We start from the raw sequence: 11,942 nt of genomic DNA, 5'->3' as shown, positions 1-11,942 counted from the left end.
CTGTACATCCACACTCAGCACTTACACACTGGGTGAAAGGGTCAGCCCTTGATCTCTGTGTTGCCTTATTGCATTTCCCACAAGGCATTACCTTTGTTGACAGATTCCACCCTTCTCATCCATGAGGACTGTCATCTGGTCCCTCAGGCTATGCTCTTGACTACTTCAATTGATCCTTAAGTTTGCCTTTATTTCTGGATGCCATTGTTATCACTGTTGCTGGGATTTTATATGTGCAACTGAGTATTATTGCTATTCTAAATCATAGCTCCTCAATTTTAAAAATACAAATAATTAAAAAAAAAAAAGAGGATGTCCAAATTCCTCTAGCTTTTCTTTTGATTGTGTTTAATGTTTCTAAACATTAACATTCCTCTTTCTCTTCATTCCCCCCAAGTTAAACAGCTCTGTAAGACTTCCAACCTCACTGCCAACTATTGCAAAAAGAATAAATCAGGTAGCAACTGGTTTCAGCCAAAGCCTACAGTGATTCTTACTGGCATTGCAAAGCTTACTTGAATTCACAAGGGGCTTAAAAAGCACTGAGATGGCAGAGATTGTTGTGGCAGAAGCAACTGGAAAATGTCCTGAGATTGAAACACAGACATATTAACATCACCCTTGTGGACGCTAATGACTTGCACTTTAAAATGCCAGAGGCTCATACTGCCAGCTAAAACAAAGAAAAAACCACATTTTTAGTCTCCAAAGACTTTAGATCTTTCCAAACTCTGAGGGCAAATTCAGCCATAATGTATTTTTGCAGTAGAGCAGGGCAGCTCATGCATGCCACTGGGGGAATCATTGCCTGGAGTTGCTGTAGGCAGTGTAGTCGGTATAGCTAAATAAAACAGCAGCTGAAAACCTCTGAGAGGTTAAACCAGTAATGAAGCATTCTATAATGCAATGCAATCAAACCTAAACAGTCTGAAGGCATATCTTGCTGACACTCACAGCCCTTGCCTTTCTCACTGGGATGCATTTAAGGCAAAGACCACCAACCACAAGGATTTCTACAAGAGTTTTACAACTTAAATTGACACATAATTAGGAAAAAGTTACTTAAATCTTTTGATGGAGTAGCAATGTCCTACTTAACACTTCTAGATGAGGAGTTCCTTGAAGAGTTTACTAGTAATGGCAGATTGGAAACTTTCTGAAACTGTTAATGTTTAAAGAGCTCTACTCCAAGAAATGGAAAGGTAACAGGAAAGGAAGAAAGATGCTGACAATAAGGAGAAGGCTAGGAAAAGGCTTAGAAGCAAATATGTCGAATAAAAAGTAAAAAACCAAACTGGCTCAAGTGGGAAAATATCTCCCACTCAAGGGAGGAAGAAGATAGGATAGGAAGAATACAGAAGCCAAAGTCATCTCCAGTAGAAATCTAATGATGATCCAAGCCCAAGAAACTTTAAATGGACTGGAAAAATATTTATTTCGTTCTTTTTGATACTCCTTAATATGTAAAAGAAAAGAATTCCAAGTGTTCTTTGCTTACATTAAAAATGTGAGCTGCATGCACTTTCTTCTTCACAGATTCCATAGATGGCAAAACAAAGAGCAGGGTAAGATTTTTGTGCTATACGGATTGCATTTAACCTGAATAACTGAGAAACTAATTTATACTTTGCCTAACTGAAAATACATCTTCTGCTTAAGGATAAAAAATTCAAAGTAATGTTATATTGCTTTCTTGGTGACCTACTGCTACCTGCAAAAATTAAACAAAACATCTTTTAAAATTTTTATTAAAATCAGAAGAATTAAAGTAAGAGGTTTTCTTTAATTTTCAAATTACATTTTAAATAATCCTTATAATAGAATGAATCTGAAAAGAGAATGCTTTGTTAAAGTTGAGGGAACAAAAGTTGTAAAAGAGGTGAAAAGGCAAAAAAGATTTTGAAGAAAAACTTCTGCACCCCACAATTCTTTGGCTCTTTCTTCATATACCCCTCAGTAAAGATATGCCATAAGCACATTTAAGCAAATGACTAGCATTGTCAATGAGTTATTAAAAAGATAAATGTGATATTTTGAAGGTTACAGGCAGAAATTAAAATTAGAACAAAACTCAGACAAAAGCAATTAAATTCCTCCCAAAAAAGAGGAAATAAAAGTAACACATACACACAACTAAAATCCAGAAGAAAATATTTAAATTCTGAAGGCTAATATTGGGAAAAAAATGTAAGAAATTAACTTGTTAAGACCTTCTGTGTAAGAGGCACTCACCATTCTTCTTTTGACTTATCTCATGAATAGGCCAAACTTTTCCTATTGCATTCCCCATGCATTCCAGCTAATTACTATGCATCTTCTAAATTCAGATTTTGATGTAAAAGTCTTGGAAGCGGGTTTATAGTGGTTGAGATTCCATTTGTTCTTGTAAAAATGTTTTCTAAAACTTGGAGCTTCAATTTTGTCATGTATGAATAACTTTTATTAAAAAATCTGGGAAGATGGAGAGATCAGATAATGAGAATTAAGTGTAAATGAACCTCCATGAAAGTGGGTGTGCTTAAGCTAAGAATGAGCAAATTATAAAAGATTCAAACACAACTTGGCCAGAAAAAATGTACAGCAGTGAACTGAATTGGAGCAAGTGAAGCAATTGAAACTAATATAATTGTTATTAAGCTTATCCATAAATCCTTGCATACCCTAAAATGCTATTGATGAAGTCCTTACATTGAAGTTCCTCAAGAGCTAGAAACACAGCTTTGGGCTCTGTTGGGCTCTGACTGTACAGATTTTTCTGTACATTTATCTTTTTTTTGGGGGGGGGGGGGGGGATACAGAATGTAAATTTAGAGTGTCTGTATCAGGCATGTTTCCATGCCAGTTTAATTTTCATATACTTCAAAAAGTTCTTCCACTACAATAAAAATTTAAACTTGTTGATAAATTACATCAAGTTTACCTCTAAAGTTGCATTCAATGCTGAAAGAAGCTACTTAGGACTATTACTGAAGATCATGCTGGGAAGCCAGGGAATATCTAGTACAGGAACCTAGGGTATGGATAGCTAACAGTTGTCACCAGGATCTTTCTCCTAGCTTCCACTTCCACTCTCTAGCTAAATCAAATAGGAAAATATGCTGCTTGGCTTGACTTCAGTTAGAGCACTAACTGAAGCATTGGAACCTGACAGCAGCATTAGAAACAATTCAGTTGTACTCTACTAAATTTTTCACTTAAATAATGCTTAATAACTCACTAGACTGCATTTTACAAATTGAAAGGATACTTACAGGTAAAATAACATCAACACTAAAAAAAGACAGGCAGCATCAGTCTCTCAGCTTCCCATTTCTGCACAAGCCCAGTCCTTGTGATCACCTTGTGCTGGCACAGACAGAGAACTGACACAAGGATGACCAGAAGGCTGAAGCACCTCTCCTATGCAGACAGGCTGAGAGAGTTGGGGTTGTTCAGCTTGTGGAAGAGAAGGTTCCAGGGAGACCCTATAAAAGCCTACCACTTCCTCAAGGGGAAGAGTGCCTCCAAGAGAGCTGGAGAGGGACTTTTGAGAAGGACATGTAGTGATAGGACAAGGGGGAATGGCTTTAAACTGAAGAGAGGAGGTTTAGATTAGACATTAGAAAGAAATTCTTCACTGTGAGGCTGGTAAGGCACTGGAACAAGTTGCCCAGAGAAGTTGTGGATGCCTTATCCTTGGCAGTGCTCAAGGCTGGGTTGGACAGGGCTTTGAACAACTTGGTCTAGAGGATGGGGAGTTGGATGATGGTTTTTGAGGTCACTTCCAACACAAACTGTTCTATGATTTGTGTGGTTGTGCATTCTAAAAGGCCAGGGAGATGAACTGGGTTAAAACGAATCCAGACTGATACATCCATGTAGTTCATCAAGAAACTCTATGAACACTTGTTGGCAGAACAAAAGGATGGTGCGGGTGAAGACTCAGAGATAAAATACAGGTTGAAGGAAATATTTTTAGTATATCCTTCTTGCTACTTACCTCAGTGTTTCTCAGCTCCTGGTGACAGATGGATTCCCCCACAGACATCAGACTGTGCTCACACAACAGCCTCACACTTTGACACATAACCCACTGCTTCAAAGAGAGCAACTACTTTTCAGGGTATAAAGATCAGGTCAAGCTTATTTACTTGAAAAATCAAATTTTTTTCAAACTTTGATATATTTCCCTAGTGCTGCCCTGACCCACACAAAGGACAATCACAGGCAGGCCCCACGTAGGTAATGATGCATCTCCAGGGAGCTTCCCTTTCCAATAAAGTCCTCTTGAGCACTGACAACTCATTCTAACACATCTGAACTTACATGGGCTGAAATAACTTGGTTATTGTTTATCTGTTCCACCTTGACTTAATTAAAATAATTTTGCGTAAGTGAACTATTTCCATCACTTACTGATCCATGACTTTTTTAACTAATTCAAATAGTGACTTTTCTTCAAGATTTCAAGTAAAATACTAAACTATCTCCATATGACCTCACTGGATTGTAATTTATTTTGCTAACCATTCCTAGCAAATACAATTTGTGTATTAGTAGTTAACTCATGCTGAATTTACCATTGTTGAAGAGCAGTAATTTTTAATTGGTCAAATGCTTTCTAGAAGTGTGTCAGCACAACTGTCACCTGTATCAAGCAGACTTGTCCTTCAAAACAGTAACAATCTCATTTGACAAGACCTAAATTCTATGAAATCATGTTGGTTAACATTAAGTGCATTCTCAGCATTAAAATCTCTGTTGAAGTCCATAATCAGCTGACCTGTTACTTTCTTGAGGCTCTTTGCCTAAATAGCTATCTTATATTACATTTCCCAAATCCCATATCTTATCTGCTACAGCAGGAGCAGATCCCAATTCTCTGGAATTCCTCAGATTTTCATTCAAAATCAACATCTTGGTACAGACAGATTTGCTAAGAAACTCTTGGAATGACCTGTTTCAACCTGCTTACATAAAAATCACAGAATCAGACAACGGTTTGGGTTGAAAGGGACCTTAAAGACTAGCTGCTTCCAATATCCTTGCTGTGGATAGGGACATCTTCCACTTAGACTAGGTTTCTCAGGGCCCCATCCAAACCAGCCTTGAACATTTCCAAGGATGGGGCATCCACTCAATCTCTGGGCGACCTGTTTTAGTGCCTTACTACCCTCATAGTTAAAAACTTCTCCCTAACATCTGTTTCTTCCTTGCCTTTTTTTTTTTTTTTTTTTTTTTTTTTTCCAAATGTTGACTACAGAGTACCTGCATAACAGCAGGACATTATATCAGATATGGGAACATATATTCTGAATATCTGAAGATTATAAAGTGCCTAAGCTTCAAACAGGACTCAAGACACCATAGCATGATTTTCACTGATGCTGCAAGCCTAGCATGGTGCATGTTGGAGACATCTGGTCTCTTAGATGGAAGAGAAGTTTTCCAGGCATTCAGATGTAGCCAGAAGCTCCTTTGCATAAAGCAGAAGAGAAGGAAGAATCCTTCAATCTCAGTTTGTCGTGCAAGTTTCTAAACCTACCCATGCCATTTAAGAACTGGGTTTTTTTGGTGTGTTGTTGTTTGTTTGTTTTTTTTTTTCCTTGCTAACATTTATTCAGCTCAAATATGACAAATACATTGGAAGAAATTCTCACTGTGAAAGAGTGCAATATACTCTTCCTTCTGAAAATAAGCAGCTCTTACTGGTACTTTCCAAAGAACAGCAACAATCAAGAAACAAAATGAACAGGGACAAAGCTGTTCTTTAAATTTCATTTTAAGCCAATATTCAGTGTACAAAATCAGACTTAGTGGAGCGTGAAATTCTTGTTCGAGTCACTGAGTTAGGAAAATAATCAAAAAGTGTTTGATGGCTTCATCAAAACATATATTTTCCAATAATAAGCAGAGGATTTTGCAGGGTGAATCCACATTTGAAAAATTTCTTTCTGCACTGCTAAAAATACCATCTCTTTTGCATGCTTTTGATTAATGCCTTTAAAACATGAGTTTACAGAAATACACAAATACCTCTATACCACAAAGGCATGTATTTAAAACAATTAATTAGACACAACAGGGAAAACTAAAATGGATTTTTTCACAGGAGATATGTTTAAAATGTTAGTAATTTCTTCTTCTTTCATAGAGATAATTTGTGCTGGATAGCCCAATACATGGATAGCCCAATATATTCAACTGTTCTTTTATCTTAATTTATCCAGACAGTGTCTGCCCCAAGGGAAATGTTTGAACTTTCCAGCCTTCACACACTGCAGCAATGGGAAGATGTTAGCAACACAACCCATGTTGCTGAAACAGGTTACTCTCTAAAGTTAAATGATACCCATTCCAGTCACCCTAACTGAGTTTTATGAAAAAAAAAAAAAAAAAGTTCGATAGACTTTGCAGTATTTAATGATAAATGCTTGAGTAGTATAAAAGCTAATTAGTTAGAAAAATGTAAAGTACTCACAAACCACAAAGGAATTGAAGCTGTTTGTTAAGCAAATTTGGACTTCACCCCTGAATTCGACTTTCTTTAACTGAAATTTTATTTCAATTGAGCTGACATTTTGTCCCCAGCTCACTGGGTGCATACACAGACCTAGCTAGAAAGATGTTTCACTACAAATGTGCACTTCTTGTGGGTAAAAACTCCATCCCCACCATATTTTGTTTTTACGATACAACATGAAAAAAGTATAAAACCCATTCAAGGGCCTAAAGCAACATGGAAAAGACCACCACTGAATACTGTTTACGGTAAGTATATCTGTTTGGATTGTAAGTTTTTAAAATTCTGGAGCTCAGAAAGAAACAAACATCTCCCAAAAAAACCCCAAAAACCAACAACAACAAAAAACCCAGGGAAACAAAATAAATTTAGAAACTAACTGCACTTGAGTTCAAAGTTTTGTTTTGTAAGACGATCAGTATTTGCACTGGAAAAAAAGGTAAAATATAATTTTTTCTACCCTATCTTCACAATTGGAAATATTACTCCTCAGCTAGAGCACAGCCATATAAACATTTGATTTGGCATTTGACTTAACCAGTGGGGCAGAAATGTCCAACAGGGATGATGGAAAAATTAGCAAGAGAACAAAAAAATTTCTCAAAGTAGATCAGCTGCCAAAAAAATTAAAAACTTTTTCCAGCAGTGACTGATCTATTTTAAGAGATTCTTGGTCTCTACCTTTCAAAATGCTTGTTTACACCTCTCTGGATATTTCTGTCTTCTTGGTCACTCAGGGTTGTCGACCTACAACACGAGGGAAGAGAAATAAATATAAACAGAAGTCTTCAACACAATGAAAGCGAATTTGATTATTGTTCATAAAGAGAACAATCCAAGTGCCATTTTAGACAGCCACCTCATATTTGAAGGACCTGAATGGAACTAAATTGCTACTCAGCTAAATGAGCCATACAAATAAGCAGCATGCCGTATCTGTCCCTGGTGTGTGCGCCAGTGAGGCAGACGTGTGAGGCACACACAATCTGCATGTGATTTAACATTTCTTTTAATGTTAGTGGATCAGGTTTTGCAGAGTATAACTGGCCTTAGGATTAAACTTTCTACATCCTGTATGATTAACTGCCCAAGTCCTAAACTATATCCAGCAATTATTAAGATAAATCAGAACACTTGTGAGAAAATCGCAAATACTTCATACTAAAGCAGATGTCTAGAGTTTAGATGCTCTTTACTTCATCTGTCTAATATCCAGAATTATTAATTCTTTTTATTATTTGGGATAGGAGGAGATTTGACAGAGATTTGGTCAGTGTGCCCAGCAATATAAAAACAGCATCAGATTTCTTATATAAAGTAAAACCTGAAAGCATAATAATGTTTTATTATAATTTCCCAGTCCAGCTAGTAATCTGTATGATCTCCAAATCATTCCACTTCTGTTTCCAATCAAAAGTTAAACTATGACTCAAAATCTGAAAATATTTTATTACATACTGGAGCTACAGGCAGCTGAAATTCATTTTTAATATTCCTGAAACTTGTTTTGCTGTTTTCTCCAACTACTTCCTCTCCAATACTCATAGCAGCCAAACTCTGGGACATGTAAGCCAAATCCAGTTTAACATGTAAAACAAAGGTAATGACAGAAGAAATACAGTGTGTGACACTTACGTGTGTGTGTATGTACATATATATATATATATAAAAATTCTTACTTTGTTATTATTTAAATGAAGATTTAAGATACCGAAGGACTAGTAATTGGTTACAGATTTATGATTGGTTTGCAGTTTTCAGTAACAGTAAAATATGCAAATCTCTGGGCTGTATGATTCACTACAGCTCAAAGAATATACCTTCTGACAAAAGCAGCTACCTCAACTTCTCATTTTATGCAGCTTATAGAAAAATTTCAGATGTGACCCAGTTATGTCATAACCATTTTCATATTGTGATCCTCTGAAAAGTAACTCTACAAAAAAAGCACCTTCTTACTCATCAGATCTACTCCCTGTAGATAGTCAGGACAAGATCTGCTGACTTGGTTACAAAAATAAAGGCACTACTACTTATTAAAATTTCTACTAACCTTGCAAAACTAACATAGCTGAGGAGCCAAGGGAGATAAATCCTTTTGCAATTTCAGTGGAAATAATTATTTTACAGTGCAGTACAGCTCTAAAAGTGTTCATCAAAGATTTTGAGTGGGATCAAACAAGAGCAAATGCATAGTTTTGCTGCAGAAACATTTTAATTAACATATACATACAATAAGACATAAATTTAGCATTTTGTTAGGGATTAGGTCACCATTGCCCATTGGAAAGGAATTGTTTTACCTGAAAACCAAGCATTCTTTATATAGAAATCAACAGAGCTCTGAAGAAACAATTTTCCATTCAAATTGTCTATTATTCATCTTTCTCCACCTCTCAGGTTTGCCTTCTTGCTTGCAATTTCAACAAGACGCTTGGATACTATTCTACAAATCCTAAAACATGGCTCTTTGATTTTTACTTGCTACTGCTAGTTCCTGTTCCAGTTCCTTGGTTTGATTTTACCACACTGCCAGACTCCGAGCACAGAAAACCAATATGCCAAAGCAATATGCCAACACCATCAAAGCTGTGCTGTCAGATCTCCATAAAATCTGATATTGCCTTAAACTTAAGAAAATTTACAGCAGGGATAGGGGAATTTACTCTGGGGGAAGAGTGGAAACAATTGACACTTGAAAGATTAACAGGCCCCCAAAGCATCTGAGCAGCAAAGTGTAAACTTAAAAGTCCAGGAAAAAAAAAAAATCTTCTCACCATCTTCCTGAAAGTGAGCTGTGCTTTCTTTCATCTTGTTTCTGCATGTGAACAGCAATCCTTTTTTGTCATGGTCTAATCCCAGCTGCCAACTAAGCACCACACATTCAGCAGCTTGCTTTATCCCCAGCAGGATGGGGGAAGAGAATTGGGAGGGTAAATGTGAGCAAACTCATGGGCTGAGAACACTCATGGGGTTTCATTATGATGAAAAGAAAAATAACATAGAGAAATAAAATCCAAGAAAGGCAAGTGGTGCAAATTAAAGCAATTGCTCACCAGACAGTGGTCCTGCAGCCAACCTTGCCCCTGGTTTTAGTGCTGGGCATGATGCCATATGGTGTGGGATGTCCCTTTGGTCAGTGGGGCTCAACCCACTGTGCAACCCCAAGCTCCTTGCTGGTGGGGCAGTGTGAGGAGCAGAGAAGGCCTTGACTGTAAGTGCTGCTCATTAATGCTGAATGCATCCCATGCACTGTTTCCTGCTGAAATCCAAAACCCAGTCCCAGCCAATAAATAGTGAAATAAAATACTAATGAAAATTAACTCTGTCCCAGCCAAAACCAACACACTTTTCCAATCAGCAACCTTTCCAATTACTCAATTACTCCCATCTCAGATCTCTCCTTCCTTTCCAACTATTCTGTGTCACATTTCCACACTTTTCATCTGAACATGTATGTTTGTACCATCTCTACCTCACTTCTGTAGCTCTTGAATATCTCACTTCATTTTTATCCCCTCAAAATAAAACCCATCTAGTGCAAAACTCTCAGTGACTTCAATCCTATTTGCAACTAGAGATTTTTCATGGAGCACCTGCTTTGCTATATATAACAACAGCTACATTACAAGACCTGAAGGACACTGAAGTAATAAAAGGAGGGAATCTGGGAACGTGGAAAATATCCCAAACAAGGAAATCACATTATTGCTAGCATGAAGCAACCTTGAGAAACTTACATTTGTTTAAAAAATCCCCACTCTTTTAACATATTTTTTCTCTAAATTCATCAGACATCCTCAGTTTATGCTTTTCATTTATTTTTTCTTTTTTTTGCAAATGAAGCTGGAATATGCATTTTCACAAGATCTGAGAAATATTAGGAATTCAACTGGAAAAAGTGAGTTTGAAGAATTCAACTGGAAAAAGTGAGTTTGAAGTAACAAGTGTGTGAGTACTTTAAGCTGCTCCTACTTTGTCCTAGAACAAAATGGAAATGAGATATTAAAAGTGTACAAAAAGCTCGACAAGCAGAAATTTCACTTAGATTTTCTTTGCTGTCAGAAGAGTATCTGTATATTATCTAAATATAGAGCTATCTAAATCTATATATAAATATACCAAATATCACAGAGAAACACATTCATAATTATTCTTTGATCTTGAGCTAGCTTGAGAGTCACCTCTTCCAGAGCTGTGTGCCCGAGATTAGGCAAGAGGCTTAAGCCAACACTTTTAGTCAGGTTAAGTGAACAAGCCATGGGGAAGGGTCATGTTACCTCAAGAAATATTAAGGATGCATATTCTTCATACCAGAACTTCTTAAATAACACATCGTCTGAAATCTAAACTTAATCAGCCATCAAAAAAAAAAAAAAAAATGATACTAACATTATTTATACGTAAGTATCTCACCACCCTCACAATTCCATGGCCCACCTTCCCCCAGAGTCACAGGTAAAGGCTGCAAATTACCCTCTCCATGGCAAACCTTCCTGATAGTGCACTTCTCAAGAGGAATGCAGCCACAAAATGAGTTCTGGGAACTGTGTTCCACTATGCTCCCTCTCCCTGTTGTGTAACGTAGATCATGCCCCACCTTGAATTAGGACCTTGGTGGGGAATGGATGTCGTACTGCACTGGTGACATCTGCACAGGGCTGCCTCCAGATGAGGCCATTTGAATCTAGGGAATGGGATACAACAAGCCAAAGTATGGGGAGGTTAGGAGCACAATATCTTCCCTACACACCACAGGATGCCTTGTCATCACCTGAAAACTTCCTGCCTTGAAACATCTAGACAGGAGCCCCACATTTCCAACAGGGACTTGATGGCCCGACCACACAGCTCAAGTACCAATAGAGGACACATCTGAGACTGCTAAAGGACCCCAGAAATTCACCCATACCCCACTGCACAGCCTATGTCTGACTCTTTCAATGGTCAACCTCTCAGAAACCTCCTATATGAGCCACAACCCTTGTTACCATCTATGCTCTGACACACACCAGCCACATCCAAACTGCCTACATGCAACACTGGTTCTCTTCTGCATGTCCTCTTATGTTTCCTTCACTTTGACATGACTTGGATCATTCACTCCAAAAGTTTTACACTGAGATTCTGGGGATGCATTTATAGCATCATTTTAACTTTGGATTTTCCAAGTTTCCAAAGTGAACTGTAGCATAAATTAGTTTTTTAAAATCTTTTGTTCACACAGGGTTTTATTTGAAGGACAGGAGAGTGAATGAGGAAAACTCTAATTACCCATGTCATTATAACACTTGTTTTGGAAATTTCTATGACACATTTCAACTAAATTTTAAAAGCTAATAATAAGTGCTTATGATAAATTCTCAATGGAATTAGCAGAAACCTTGAGAGAATTGATGAGTTCCAGTAGAGGTAGTATGCAGATGACTGAAAGAATTTT

This window comes from Vidua macroura, chromosome 3 (assembly GCF_024509145.1).
Source record: "Vidua macroura isolate BioBank_ID:100142 chromosome 3, ASM2450914v1, whole genome shotgun sequence".
In the NCBI taxonomy this organism is placed as follows: domain Eukaryota; kingdom Metazoa; phylum Chordata; class Aves; order Passeriformes; family Viduidae; genus Vidua; species Vidua macroura.
The sequence above is the reverse complement of the archived record's forward strand: the minus strand, read 5'-3'. Positions refer to the sequence as shown.